This window comes from Sciurus carolinensis, chromosome 5 (genome assembly GCF_902686445.1).
Source record: "Sciurus carolinensis chromosome 5, mSciCar1.2, whole genome shotgun sequence".
NCBI lineage: Eukaryota > Metazoa > Chordata > Mammalia > Rodentia > Sciuridae > Sciurus > Sciurus carolinensis.
The window spans coordinates 39774217-39790666 of record NC_062217.1 but is presented as its reverse complement, the minus strand read 5'-3'; positions in this window follow the sequence as shown (position 1 = coordinate 39790666).

Here is a 16450-nt window from a genome sequence, read left to right as displayed (position 1 = left end):
GCTGGTATCCAGAATCCTGTGTTGTTATCAAATTCTCCAAATAATTCTGTTCCTTCTGAAGTTGGAGAATCACTGCTCTAAACCACCCACACTTAGACTGTAACGTCCTTCCTCCAATTTCATATGACTAAACTCTTTTCTCTGCTAAGATGATCAACCTAATACTTTATCTTCATTGATTACAGTAGTTAAAATACTGACTATCTCAATGAATAGGCATTTTACCAGACTAACCACACAAGTGAGAATTACACCTTGGGCCTTGTGTTGGGGAATGGCCCTTATCTCTCTGAAGTAGAAATGTCAAGGTCATCATTCCTGCTCATTGGCTTACTTCCAGTCCCAATCAAGACCTGCAGCTTTACCAGACTGCAGGCCCCTCTGCACAGGGTGTTAGGGTAGCAGCCTGACACTTCATCACAGAGGGAATCACCTGGACTTCAGGTGGTAGCAGCCTGAAGGAGCTGGAAGCCTGCTGGACCACTTCCAGGCTGAGCCTGCTTCTCACCTGTCAGTTAAGACACACTTTTCATATAATAGCCACTTCAGCCTAATGACTAGAAAGACTCAACTTTGAACCCTGATACTATTGCCCCCATTTAAAAAAAAAAAATGAGAACTAGAAAAAAACCACTACATGAAATTTCCCCTCCCACTTTGACATATAAAACCTCCTTTCTGCTGTGGCATTCAGTGTGGGTAAACAGAGTAGTATATAAAAAATCCACCAGTGCAAACCTTAAAGCAAGTTTTTCTGACCTGTGTATAACAGCTTGGGCTCTCTCCCAAATTTCACAGGGCTTGAAGTTACATACAGTACAAACAGAAGACCATGTAACATATGTGTAAAATATTTTAAAGTTATAGTCAGGTGTGGTGGCACACACCTGTAATCCCAGTGGCTTGGGAGGCTGAGACAGGAGGATCGTGAGTTCAAAGCCAGCCTCAGCAAAAGCAAGGCACTATGCAACTCAGTGAGATCCTGTCTCTAAATAAAATACAAAATAAGACTGGGAATGTGGCTCTGGCCACCTGAGTTCAATCCCCAGTAATCCCCAAAATAATTTTAAACTTATACATCAACCTAGCAAACTTCTAAAGTTTTTCCTCTTACTTTGGTAAATATACCTTCACAATAACTTGGAAGGTCAGGTTCAAATTTAGGATCCTTAGACTCCAGAGCAGACTACATGAGAACTCGAGGGTAAGAGGTGAAATTGTTACCAGCTGACCCCTTAGCTTCCCATCCTTGATTCCAGACCACTCCAAGACTGCTTTGTATGCGCACTGTAATCTACATATTCAAGCTTTATCCCCAAATCTCTGCAAACAGTTGGCCCTTGGTCACCCCTGGGCCTGGGGTAAGGGAAGTGTACTCCAGGAAGACAAACTAAACTAGAAACTCACAGACCCAGAGCAGGATGAATCACAGGGAACTGTGATTCTGGCTGGAACTATCTCCAGCCTGTGGAAAGGGGCTTAGCCAAAGGAGGGCCTTTCTGGGGTCTCTCCAACACTGATGCCCGTGCAGGGAACTTCCTTGCTTTATCTAAGGATAGTTCTGCCCACACCCTTCCTCAGATGCTCTAAGGAAAAAGGGTTTTTATTCAAATAAGTTTGAGAAACACTAGAGAGTGCGTAGCCCTCTTGGAAATTTAAAACCAACATTAGCATAGTATCCTAGTTCAGGCTGCCATAAAGGAAAACCACAGCTGCTTCAATAACCGATATTCGGTTCTCACAGTTCTGAACACTGGAAAGTTCAAGATCAGGGTGAGGGTCCTTTTGGTTTCCTAGTGAGACCACTCTTCCTGACTCACAGATGGCTTCCATATCATGTGTTCTAACATGGGAAAGACACACAGAGATAAAGACAGAGGGCTCTGGTTTCTCTTCCTTTTCTTACCCGGGTATGTATTCCATTATGAGAGTTCCACCCTCCCGACTTTAACTAAAACTGGTCACCTCCCAAAGCCCCCACCTCCAAATACTATCATATTGGGGGGTGAGGGCTTCAAAATATAAATGTTGGAGGAAAAAAAATTTACTCCACAACACATGGAAGGTGTGTTGCAGAGAAATGCATGTGACTTTGACTATGAATTACAGATATTTATTTACGAAAACAAGTTTGCAGTTTGGTGGATCTATTATTCCAAGGAAAATACTAGTGTTCTCTCTAACTCACAAGAACCTTAAATCACGTCCCACTGTGGCTCTATCCTCTGGGCCACAGTTCATTTTACCAACATGGCATCTGTGTTAGTTAGCTTTCCATTGCTGTGACCAAAATATCTGACAAAAAATTTAGAGGAGCAAAAGATTTGTTTTGGCTCCAGGTTTAAGTTCACAGTCAACTAGCTCCATTCCTTTGGACCTGAAGTGAGATAGAACAACATGGTGGAAGGCCGCGGCAAAGGAAAGTCTCTCAAAGGAAAGTGGCAGCCAGGAAGCAAAGAGAGAGAGAGGCCAGGGACAAGACAAGAGTCCCTAAGGGCGGTAACCTGTTTCCTCCAACCATGCCCACGGGTCTACAGTTCCCACCACCTCGAAGTAGTCCAATCAACTATCAATGGATTAATACACTGATGAGGTCAGAGCCCTTATGATACATCAGTTCCCCAAATCTCCATCTGTGAACATTTCTTCACCTGGGAATCAAGTCTTCAACACTTCATATTCAACACATAACAGCACCTTACTTCAGTCTATGGCTTTATATTCACATGTGATAAAACCTGTGTCTCAGTCTCCTTCTCTGTCATTCTCAGATCTGTCCCCCTTTAAATTGTTCTAACAATTTTTGCTATTCCTAAAGTATCAGTCAAGCATATTCTAGTCATAGTTACTAAAGTGATACACATGATATCACCCCCACACAACAATGTACGTGACACTGTGACTGATATCTAAATGCAGTCAATAAGCAAGTGGTGAAGACTCAAAACAATTCTCTGGGGACTGGGTTTGTGGCTCAGTGGTATAATGCTTGCCTAGCTCATGGTGAGGCACTGGATTTGATCTTCAGCAGCACATAAAAAATAAATAAATAAAATAAAGGTATGTGTCCATCTACAATTAAACAACAACAACAACAAATAATAATTCTCTGAGTCCACCATTCTCCTCCCCCTAGCATCTTATTCTGATTTTCTTTCAATCTGGAGATAACTACAGTCAATTGGGTATATTATCAATGCAAACTTCAGGAATACAGAATCCAAAAAGTTAGAAAAAAATCTATGCTTTCCTGTCGCCTAAAATAAATTCCTTGATTGGTTTTATTTTCCCTTTCCCCATCCTTTAAATCAAAGACTGTTGTGAAGATTTACTTAGCATTTATGAAATCCAGAAAAGGAAAAAGAGAAGTGTTGCATAAAAGCCAAGGGAAGTGTTTCATGTTGAAGAACAATCACAATGTGTACTTCTATTTACTAGAAAAAACATACAGGATTCCCAGAAGGCCGAGCCTAAAATTTAGTCACTATTAATCCCAGTTGCAGCCTTCCTCACAGCTGCCCTGTTCCTCTGCTGGAGCTCCCGAGGGTCCAGTCTCGCTGTTGCTGTGGCGACTGCTGCAACCACTTGCTCGCTTCAGCTAAAAAACATATTCAGGTTGTCAGTTTCCGCCACCAGCTGAGTTTGGCTCGGAACATTAAGGTCACTGACATTGACTTCTCAAAGCATGATATCAATCGCACAGTACTGCAGTAAGAGAAAGTTGAAACAGAGTTGTTCTCTAGGCCTGGAGTCAGTGGGGGTGTCAAGGGACAACAATGTCCTTGGTCATCTCATTTAGAGCCTAGTCCACAACTTTATGGCCAAATAGTCAGTTCTGTTGGGATACCTAGATACGATTAGATGCTGGGGTGCTGATGAACATCAATCAAACTCAAAAAGAAATAATGTATAAATCAGAATGTCTATTATTTCTCATATAATTTCTCATATAATCAAGGGTACTGAGCCAGACTCAGGGACATACGCCTGTAATCCCAGCAATGTGGGAAGCTGAGATAGGAGGATCACAACTTCAAGGCCAGCCTTAGCAACTTAGCGAGACCCTGTCTCAAATTTTAAAATGACCAGAAATGTAATTCAGCAGTAGAGCAACCCTGGGTTTAATCCTCAGTTCTTAAAAAAAAAAAAATTAATAAATTCCTGGAATTACTATTGTTCATGTTCAGTAAATTCTTGTGTGGTACTATAAAGCCAAATTCAAAGGGGACAGTTGCTAAGTTAAAGAACCGAAGAACTCAAGACAAGGGAATAAGTGAAGCTGTTTTGGTGGCCAAATCACGAAACTCAACAACTCCACTGCAACCATTTTCTAAGTTATCTGCCCACACATTTCCCCATATAAACCATCTTCCTTAATCAGGGCAAAACCCAACTAACTGGGTTACATCTTTAGACAGAAGAGTATGGCCATCGTTTTCTCAGTTTATGGTCAGAAAGCTTTAATTTACCTTTTACATATTCCCCAAACATTTTAGCCTCCCTTATACAAATCATAACTTCAGATGCGTTAGTTCTACAGATGGCTGATATCTGATTGACTTTTTTCAAATGTAGACTTGTGCTCAGTTTGGGAGAAGCCTATGTTTAACTGCAATGTTGCAATTTTTTTAAAGGAAAAACAGGAGGACATTATAGGAAAAAGATTCTGTACCAGTTAGATATGTGATTTCTGGTGAGAGATTTGAGTTTTAATATTTTTGTCATACCGTAAAATGTTCTCCAAGATGAAAAATAGGCAGCATTTGTGGTAGACAGAATTCCAAAATGGCCCCCAAGATTTCCTCCACCTGGTACAGATCCTGTCTAGTCCCTTCTCCTTGAGTATGGGCAGGACCTGTGAACATGATGTGATATGTCTCCCATGATTGGGTTCCTAATCAGTTGATCAGTTGTCTCTGAGTTAATTATAAGGAAAATTATCCTGGGTGGGCCTTCTTAATCTGGCGAGTCCTATAAAATAAGGTGAGGCAGCAGGAAGATGCTCTACTGCTGGCCTACAAGAAGGTACACAGCCATGCTGTGAATGGCCTGAAGAGAAGGTCACATCATTTTGTCATCACTTCAACATTCATACCTCCTTATATTTCATCTATGCCCATTCTTCCAAAGAACGTACACTCTATGTAACACAAGAAAAATAATAAGATACTTACATATCATTGGTAAGGAAACCATTGAACATGCAGTCGTTCCAAAAACATTTTTTAATGGTATATATTATCCTGTTCCTTCAGAAACTGCTGGATATTGAGAAGGCTCAGTCTTACTATTGGATTGTGTGTTTATAAATAAGCTATTTAAGACAGGATTTCATGAAGGATGTTACTACCTGGTATCGCCCCTCTTAACAAGTAAAACCCAAAGACAAGCAATTTTATTAAGACAAAGTATTTGTTGATAATGACTAAAATCCCATTCAGAAGGAAGAATGAGATACATTTCATGCTAAATATTTATGTATGTGTCTAAAGAAAGATCAGAGAATAGATTCTGATATAAATATTCAGTTTCCCCTGGGGCTTGGCTAATTTTAGTCCAGATTGGATCCCTCTTGTTCTGACCCCAGAGAGTCCCTGTGTGTCTCATTCAATTCGTCTTGAAAATGAGAATGCCCATTACTTCTTACTTCTGAGGTTGTGATGTTAAATGTTTGATATTTACTCATGCCATTGATCAGGACATTATCTTTGGTTCTCAATCTTAGTCCCTTGATTCCTGGATCCCTTAATTTCCTATGTATGTGCTTTACAAAATGCTGATTGCCTTTGTCCTTGTGAAATAAAATAAAAAACTACTTCAGCTTCCTTAGGGGTACTGAGGTAATATAACTATCCACGCAAGAGATGAATTCCCATTTTCCTGCTACCTTCCATAGAGCAGAGACTCGTGAGAAAGGGAAGCACACCCAAGTCTGATTCTATGAAAGGGGAAACTGCCCCGTTGCTTTGTGAGGCAGGTGAGGTGAGCTGAGTAGCTTAATGAGTCATTTCTCCCAGCTCTCCAGTATGAAGACCAGAGCTGAGTTTCAGGATGGGGACAAGAAAAACCAAATTCCTTAGAATAATACAGTGAGGAACCTGAAGAGACTTCAATAAAATGATAAAAAGAGAAGGGTGGAGAACAGAGCCTGTGAGGAGTTTGCCTGAGCAGGAGTGGCCAAAGAACGTCTAAGATCAGGATTAATCAACATCAGTTTTCAGTTATTGACTGTGATGTAACCCCCTCCCCTCCCCTGGGTAGATGGGGAGGATGGTGGTAAAGGAATCTGGAAGTTTCTGATATGGTATATTGCTGAGGGTAGGATGTGGACAATGTTCACAGTGGGTAATAGGAAGAGCGATGAAGAAGAATTCAGCAGAAGCAGAAATTCTGATTCGAAGGTGACTCAAATTATCAACCTTTAAGAGTCATGAGAGAGGGCTGGGGTTGTGGCTCAGTGGTGGGGTACTTGCCTCACACCTGTGAGGCATTGGGTTCAATCCTTAGCCCCGCATAAAAATAAATAAATAAAATAAAGGTCTATCAACATCTAAAAAAAATTTTAAAAAAGAATCATGAGAGATAGTTCAAGGCTACTGGGATACTCATCATAAGGAGGACAGGAACTTGAATCATTTTAATTTAAAAGTTGTAATGGAACAGATGAATTGTTAATGTTGGAGGACTTAGGAAGTCCAGATGGACCCACCGTGTGAAGTTGCAGTTCTCTCCCCACCTTCCTAATCTCAGCACCTATAGCTGCCTTTCCCCTGCAGTATGACACTCACAGTGATGAGAGGAAGGATATTTTGAACTCCTTCCATGAGAGAACCGCTCCTTGATAAGAATGCCAACTGAAAACAAAACCTTGGTACAAGAGCAAGGATGTTGTCTCCCTACCTGTCCACCACCCCTGGGCATGCCCCTGAGAAATGAGGAGCAGCTCTTATATTTAGAATCATTCAATGACTGCAGATCCAATCAATCATTCGCTAAGGTGGACATCCTGAGATTGGTAACAAGAAGTTCCTCTGGGGGCAGTGGAGAGGAGGGCCCATTAACTATAGCCTGAAAGTTCATGTGAGACATTTAAAAATGCTAATCTGAGGTAATGGACCATGCCAACATGAACCCATTGCTACCATTGGAACTGGTTGGTCCGGTTCTAGAATAGCATCATCAAACATTGTGCTTCTCTTCAAGCCTGTCTTAACAATACCCCTTACAAAATCAAACTCCTCTTCCATAAGACTTCCAGGGTTGTGTTTATTGAGCAGTGACTCTGAATGATCCTGTCCTTAAAAACAAAACAAAACCTAAGATCCACATAATAAATTAATAAACAGAACCTCTCTGAATAACCCCAAACATTCACAAAGCAGAGTAGGCAGTAAACCTTGTTGGGGCAGAAACTTTGGTGTGTCTGGTTTGCCATTATTTTTCAAGACCTAGCAGAGTGCCTAGCAAATAGACCCATGGTGACTCTGTCTCTTTACCATTCTTAAATGTCAGGCTTCATTTGTGCGGTCTAGTCGCCAATCTTCTGGCTGTCTCTGCTCTCTGAAGATGTCCAGGACAAGAGGCTCCACAGCTGCCCTAGGCTGCTGAGTCATCTTCCTATCAGGAAATTGTTTCTGCCTTAGCTAAATAGGTAGGCAATTTTCTGCCCGTTTCAGACAGAAAACCTAAGTTTAAAAAAGATTAAGTGAATAGCTCAAGGTTATATGCAAACTCTGGCCCAGTTAGAAATAAAACCCAAGTGGTTCCTAACATTCAATTCTATTGTTACTTTTGCAGGGGAGCCTATCTTTGTAATTTACAGATATTGTTCCCAAATCGCTCACTGAAAATTCTGCCCAAATATTGAAGGTAAAACAGCTTCATGTAGCCAATAGAGAGAGAGTATGTATAAAAAGAAATTTTTCCCACATGAGGAATGAATCACTGTAAAGAACATTTGTTCAGTTGTTTCATTATAAAATAAGAGCATCCCTCCCGGCTGCCACAAAATCCAAATGCTCCATTTTGTTACTAAACAATCCTTTTAACACCAAGCCAAAAATAAGTCACAATGTTAATGCAAACGTCTTGCAATCCAAATAAAAGGATTGTGCCAAATTTATCAGAGTTAGAGGGAAATTGTGTCAGACCTGTCTGTCGATGAGAAACTTTCTATTAGATCACCAGTCAATAGGATATCAGCATCTGCTGATGCCAACTGAAGGCATGAGTAATAACAGACAGCTTTAGAAAATACATTTTTCTTCCATACTTAGCAATGCATGACTCACTAGAACTCTCCAGACACTATACTGCATGAATGACTCAAAATTCTACCAAGGACAGAGCACAATCAGTTCTCTCTTCCTGCGCCAGGATTTCTCATTTCAATTAACACTGATTTGTTAGCTTACTTCAAAGACAGAAAATCTTAGGCCATTTTCCTTCCTCTTTCAAAAATGGTGGTCTGTGTTTTAATATAAAGATAATTATTGGAGTGCTGCAGGAAAACAGAGATTAAATATTACAGTGAAGGCTGAAAACAAAGTTCAACTGATCCAGTTCCCACCATTTGGGAGACTGAGTCAGGCAATGGCCATGGTGACTTCTTTTTGGAATATTGACTTGACCAATGAGTAGAGACACTATTTCAACACAAGAAATGTCATATTGTGTCAGAACAATGACCTGCCCATCCAAATTTTCAGTAGCCAATAGTCGTATCAAAGATATTTTGGGAAATATTTTTATGTATTACACTCTATGGAAGAGACCTCGTTTCCTTTAACTGTTCTCTTTAATTACTGCATCTCTTGGCTCCTTCCTTTCCATTCCATCCCTGACATTTCCTCTCCATATTAATTTTATTAAAGTATTGTTCTAATTATGAAATTAATTTAGCACAGTGGTGAAGAGTACAGGTATTAGAATTAGACTGACTTCAAATCCCAGATGTATCGATTAATTTTTTTAATCTCTGCATGCCTCAGTTTTCTCATCTAGGCCTTGGAGTTTGGAAGATACTTGCATAACTTTTAACTTTGTGTTAAACATGAGTATGTAATAAAATGGAGCATTCTTTTGGTTAAGAACATAGGCTGTAGAGAAAGACCTGGGATTTAAATCCTAGTTCTGCCATTTAACAATGTGCAAGACTACTAGTTAACTAATTCTGTATAACAAATCACCCCTAAGCTTCCCGACTGATGTTTCTATAGGTCAGAAATTTGGGAACCATCTGTCTAGATGAGTCTAGCACAAGATCTCTCATGAGGTTGCAATCAGATGTTGGTTGGGTCGGTGATCATCTGAGACTAGACTGGAAGATCTATGTTCCTGGTAGCTTACTCACATAACAAGTTAGTGTAGGCCCATGGCAGGGGACTTACTTCCTCCTCACATGGGCCTCCACAGGCTGCTTGAGTGTTCTTATGACACAGCAAGCAGCTTACCCAGAGTAAATAATCCAAGAAAGCAAAGCAGAAGCCACAATGCCTTTATTACCTTCTCTTGGAAGTCACATATCATTACCTCTGCCACACTCTACTGGTCACACTGGTCGGCTGATTCCACGTGAAAGGAGTTTATTTAAGACCACTAGCAACAGGAAGTGAGAATCATTGGCACTGTCTTTGACTACCACAGTGACCTTGAACAAGTTCTTTTAGGTACATGAACTCTCAGACTCCTTATTTCCTGAATACAGAGACTAATGATATACTTATTTCATAGGGTTGTTACAAGAATCTACAAGACAATGTATGTAAAGTACTTGGTACATAAAAAAGCAATTAAAAATTATATTACTGTCATAATTCAGTAATAGTTTAACTCTTCCAGAAGTTGCCATGAGGAAGAAGGTGCTATTTCTGGGGAGCAGGCAAAACTATAAATCCCACCCCCATCTGCCTCATTGTTCCTTCTTCCTGTTGACTTTATTTTATCTCACATATGTAAGGCTTCCTCATTAGATTTTCATTTGAAGAAAGGATTATTCGGGTTTTTTGTTTTTTAAAAGTACACCAGTGCTGTTGACCAGTAGGAATTAAGGATAGGTAAACTTGTGTGTATATCCATGTAATTTCCATATAGAGAGCATTTCCCTTCTAATAGAGTAATAGTATGGCTAGAAAGCAGAGAAATAAGATTGTATAAAAGAACACATAGTGTGGGGGGAGGGGAGACTCTAAGGCTATTAAACCTCTTATTTTCCACAGTAATCAGATAGAAGCCCTGACATTCTAAGGCCACTGGGTGAATGGATTAAGTAAACTGCACATCTCAAATATTCATTCATTCACCATGGTATTTATTCAAGCATCTATTTTATTCAGGTACTGGTCTAACTGCTATACAGTAGTGAACAAGATAGCATCCCACTTTCCTTCAAATTTACATTTTATGAAAGAAAAGAGATGGAGTAGACAAATAAATGAACACTGTATTTTCAGGCAGTGAAAATGCTATAACGATGAGGCACAGTGATATGTAAAATGTCTGAACTGAGTTCAGATGGTCAAAGGAGTCCTCTATGAAAAGATGATATAAAAGCTGAGTCGTGAATGATGAGAAAGAAGAGATCATACAAGGAACTGAGAATAACTCATAGGTACGCACTAATATGGCGCCTTGGGAAGACAGAACCATCAGGAAACCTCATTCCAATAGAAGTTTCACTATTGACTGAAGTCTTTGAAATTTGGTTTGAAATATTAATAATAGACTGGTTCCCTTTGATTATACATCTTCATAAGGACACTTGAGTAAAGAGGATGACCAGAGCCAAGATTTCAGGCGAAAATAATTCAATGGAATTGCCGATAGAAGATATGGCAGAAACCAATGGCTCCAAGTTAAGAAGCAACTCTGAATCTGTGCCACTCTGAAAATATGGATAATCTGAAAATCCAAATAAAGCCTATGAAAATAGAAGTCTGTACAATGAGATTCAAATTATAGAACAGGCAACATATACACTCTTGTGTATATATTGTGTGAATTCTTCTAGCTGTTTTCACCACCAACTAATATACTTAGAAAGAAAAGAAGTGGATGTCAAGGAAGAAGAGTCTAGGTCAGAATTGGAAGAGACCTCAGAGATGGCTTTGTCCAACATCTTCATGTTATGTGTGAACAAACCTAGTTTTCAAAGAAATGAAGTAACTTCCCCAAAGTACAGTCAATGATTTTAAGCTGCATTCTCACACTCAGTGGGAGAGAGCACAATGTTCTCTTATTTCCCACACAGTCTCAGATGCATAAAGGGTAAATTCAGGGAATTCTCCACCCCTCACTCCCACTTCCATGCCCTAGTCTGCTTCTGAAACCTCCTTCTCTGGAATAAGCAATGATGATAGTTTTCTTTTGTGAATCACCTTTCTTGTATTATTTTCAATAAATCCTTCTTCCCTTTCTTTCTTCCTTTTTCTTCTTCCTTCCTTCTTTCCACAAATACAATTTTACAAATAGTGTTGAGAATATACTAATAAACAAAATCCCTGTTTTAAGGAGCTGAAAATATAGGAGGAAAATAAGCAAATAAACCTTCAAAATACACCTTGGTAAGTGCTATGCTAGGAGAAGTATGGGGCAATACCCAATGACTGAGAGGGGCACCTAACCTGGTCCAGGAAAAGGTACGAATGAGGGACATCTTCCTAAGGAAGTGGCATCTAAGCAAAAGACAGAAAAAGATAAGATGTGACCAGAACATTCCAGGTAAAGAGAACAACTCTTTCAAAGGGCAAGTAAGAAGCAAGTCCATGGTATATTTCAGGGACTAAAAGCAGCTACGTAAAATTGAAGTATAAGATTTACTATACATGAGCACAAGTGAAAAGGCATGAGGTCTAGACAGAAAGATAGCAATGATTTGAACTAGTCTGATGACAGGGGGAGGAGAGAAATAGACAGTGAGTGGCACTGATAGGACATGGGTTGACCTAAAAACAGGACAGGGCTGAAGATGAAGTCATGGATGCTGCCCAAGCTTCTGGTGTATGGAATGGACTGGATGAGAGGCCCATTCACCAATCCAGGAAGACTACAGGAAGAGCCATGCTTCTTTATAGAAGGGATAGAGGGTGGAGATGAGCTTGGATTAGGACAAACTGAGTTAGGAGTGCCTGTGAAATATCTATTTAGAGAGTTTCCAGGAAGCAACTGGGCATAAGGGTAGCTAAGAGAGAGGTCTGGATAGAAATATAGATTCATAAATCATCAGTTTATAGCTGAAGATAAGTCCAATTACCTCTTGGTTTTAGATGTTAAATATGAAGCACAAAAAGGTGAAGTAACTTGTCTAGGGTGAAGAGCAGGGATTTAGACCCTCAGCTTCCTGATTTCCACTTCTGTGCCCTTTCCATGGGAACTTGCAGCCATAACTGTGCTCCCATGAGATAGGAGCGTGTTGCCACAGAACCGTGACCTTTTAATTTCTACTGCATGTTTCTATTAGAATAGAGAAATGTAAACGTGTCTTAGGTGGGTGGTTATATACATTTTGCAGTTTGGGCAGTCACCAAATTGCTGACAAACAACTAGTCACTTATCGTTGCCCTTTGGGAATAATTCCAACAAGAAATTCCCAATCTAAGAAAAATCTAGTAACAGCTCCCAGATGTTCTCTTCTAGTTCCTATAATATACTCCAAAGTGTGAGAGCTGCCTGCCACATGTGCCCTTTTTATATGGGTACCTGACTTCTGGGTTCTATCCAAGGAATCTGTGTGGAAGGACACAGCAGACATCACTGTGTCCATCGCATTGAGAATAGGAACTCAACCAGTCATTGGTACAGCAATAAAGTAGAAATGGTGGTTTCTGAGGTTTCTGAGAAACCTCAGAGCTTTCTAGATTAAATGCTTTTAAAATTACTCTATACTGAGCATCAAACAACGACCAGAAAAGACCTAAGAGGGAATTGATCATTTCAGCTGCATTATATTTATGGTCCTCAAGACATGACTAAAAACAATGGAAGATCCATAGCTATCAACTAAAACTCCTGGATACCTCCAAGTTCTTTCCATCACAGTGTTCCTGTTTTTTCCAACAGTGGTGGGTTGCCCCGTTCAGCCTTCTTTGTTAAACATGCATCTTATGAGCTCCTTCAATGTCAGCCCCTCTTCTTGGTCCTTTCTTTTCTGTTTCTCTGCATCAAGTCTAAGAAACTACTCCCAAACCTCTCAATGTTAACCTAAGACTAGAGGGGTGAGAAATTTAGCATTGTTAACTTCTATGTTCCTTCCACAAGTCTCAGCCACCCTGCTTTGCATGTTCCTCTTGCTCATTTCTTGCCATTTTTTTTTTCATTTCTTGCCATTTTGATGGCTTCTTCTCTTCCCCTGTCATTGATAATCCTTCTTTATACCCTTTTAATAGGACTTTCCCTAAGTTTCCCACTTTGGGTCTGTTTTTCTCAAATCCCTACACTTACTTCTTTGCTGATTTCAGCAAGTCCACCCTTGCCTCAACCTAGTTTTAGCTATTCGGAGATGACTTCCAAATCTACATTTCCAGACCTGAACTTCAAATCATGTATTTTCAAACACATGATAAATATTTCTCTTTTTTTTCAAGACAGCTTCTTGCTATGTTGCCCAACCTGGCCTCCAGTGCACTCAGGATCCTCCTGCCTCAGCCTCCCAAGTAACCAGAATTACAGGCAGGCACCAACATGCCCAGTCAGACTCCACTGTCTAGACCATCAAATTTGAACCCCAAGATAACATTCACAGCTCTACAAAATATAGTTCCAACCTACTTTTCTAGATTTATCTCTTCTCTTTCTTGCCTACCTTAATCCTTTCATCCTATTTTTCCACCTTGGTTATGCCCCAAATTATATGATTCCTCTCTTTTTCCTTTCCATATCTTTCTGCCTACCTTAAAGGCCATTTCTCATCACTGTCTTCAACTTTTAAGATAGAAACTTCTCTCAGACACATTCCAATTTCCACATTCCACCAGTACAGTGTTTCCTTCAGCAGGCAGCCATCTGTGAGAGACCAGTTACCTCCCAGTCCAGAGGACTTCTCTCTGATTCCCCATGTTTAATCCACCACCTATCCTGGAAATTCTACTTCCTTAATTCTACCACCTCTTGAATCCATTCATTTTCCTTTATCTCCATTGGGATAACTTTGACCAAGTTGGCACCATTTTTCACCTAGGCTACACCTTGGCCTTGTAGCTCACCTCCTGGGTACTCTTTTACCACCTCCAGTTTGTGCCACACCATACATGCAAAGTGATTTTCCAGAACATGAGTCCAGTCAGATCTCCCCTTCAGTGCCTTCCTATTATTCCCAACCCCACAAGCCTGTGGTGCTGTGGATTCTGCCTACATCTCTGACCTTCAGGCTGCACCATGGCCCTCCTGCTATGGGTCCCCTATACCTTCTATTCTCTCTGCTTAAAATGCTCTTCCTCTCCCACCTTGCTCTCTGAACACATTTTAAAACACATCTCAAATGTCCCTCTTCCTAAGAAGCCTTCCCTGCCTATCTTCCCCCAGCTGTCAACAGTACTGCGTGTGGGCTTTTACCTGTCCTAGTTCATTACTTTACTATATATGTTTCTATTATTTGATTCATTTCTCTCTCCCCTACTAGATTAAATGTTCCACAAAGAAAGAAGTCATGTCTGATTTTTTTATCCCAACTTTCCAGCAATGTTCATAGTAAGAGATACGCAATAGACATTTGTTCATTGAATGAATGAATAATTATTTTCTGCCCTCAGATTTCCTAATTAAGAGAATTTTTACACATGACTAATTCCCTCTGGTGATGGTTTTCTGAAAATTAAAGTGTGAAATTTTAATCCACTTTGTTTAACTGGTCCTTTGTGTACAATGACAGTCGTAACTCCATGCTCCAGCTTCTTCTTCCTTTAAAAAAAAACATTAGTGGGCACAAAAAGTGGAAGAGAGGGAAATATAGATAGGTGTGAATAAGGGTAAGGGAGATATTAGGTTAATTTGGTCACACTTAGTAAATGTGATATTTACAAGTTATAATGAAAAAAATTTAAAGTCATTTTTTCCCCAGTCAACTGATTTTTTAAATCTCTTTCTGAAAATGACTTACACTGGATTTTAAAACAAAAGTTTCAAAATCTTTTACCTTTTGACATTTCCATGAAAACCAAAGGTGAGAGTCATGTTGAGTCAAGGAACATGCAATGCAAACACAAATGTATTTTCTTCATTATCTCTGGCCCTAATGAGCAAAGGCTCATACCCAAAATTCTGCATGTCAACATTACTGTTCAACTGCATTGAATTCCACTGACAAGGACTGAGAGGACCCAGGGAGGTGAAGAAATGTGAGTAACAGAACATTTGTCTAAGTGAAAGAAAATCGGAATTCTAGCTTTCGGCTCCACCACTTAATAGTCATTTGACAAAGTATTCAAGCTCTCTGAGTCCAAGATTCAGGAACTATAAAATAAGGCAATGATCAAACTTTGATTCATGAAGGCAGATTAAGAGATATACTCATTTTACTCCTCTCCCAGACATCCTATAGATTGACAACAAAGATTATATGGGGAAGGGGCACATCCATGAAAAACTGAAATGGCAGCGATCCAAGATGGCGGCCTAGAGGGTGACTGCACCCCCAGTCGCTCCAGAACCTAGGAGTTAAGAAGGGGAGGCATTGAGAGACTCGGACTGAAATAGAGCCACAGGTGAGACTGCCCACTGGGTAAACCTCAGCCCAGGTGGCAGGACCAGATAGAGGTGGCTTATTGGACCAGGGCAGGGCAGCTAGAGTCTTCCACAGGCAGCCCTGCGCACTCCGGCAGTGGGCCCCGCCCACACAGCCAGCTTCTCCAGGATCTGGGAGCAGGCCCCCTAGTGAGAGCCTTTCTGACCAGAACAAGCTCCAAGTCCTGGAGCCAGCACAGCGTACTCCCAGCGTACTCCGGCACGTAAGCAGCTTCAGGGACCAGGATAGGACAACCAGAGACTTCCCCAAGCAGCCTGTACCCCTGCGGTGGGAGGTGCCTTTCAAGGCTAGCTTCTCGGAGCAGACCGCCCAGTGAGAGGCTTTCTACATAGAACCAGCCACAAGTCCCCGAACCAACGGAGAGCTTCGATCCGCAAGCAGCCTCTGGGATCAGGGCAGGGCAGCCAGAGCCCTCTTAGGCGGCTCTACCCACTCCGGCCGCAGGCTCTCTTCACGGGGCGATCCAAGATGGCGGCCTAGAGGGTGACTGCACCCCCAGTCGCTCCAGAACCCAGGAGTTAAGAAGGGGAGGCATTGAGAGACTCGGACTGAAATAGAGCCACGGGTGAGTCTGCCCACTGGATAAACCTCGGCCCGGGTGGCAGGCACAGATAGGGGTGGCTCATCAGAGCAGGGCAGGGCAACTAGAGTCTTCCCCATGTAGCCTTCCACACTCCGGCAGTGGGCTCCTCCCACACGGCCAGTTGCACAGTG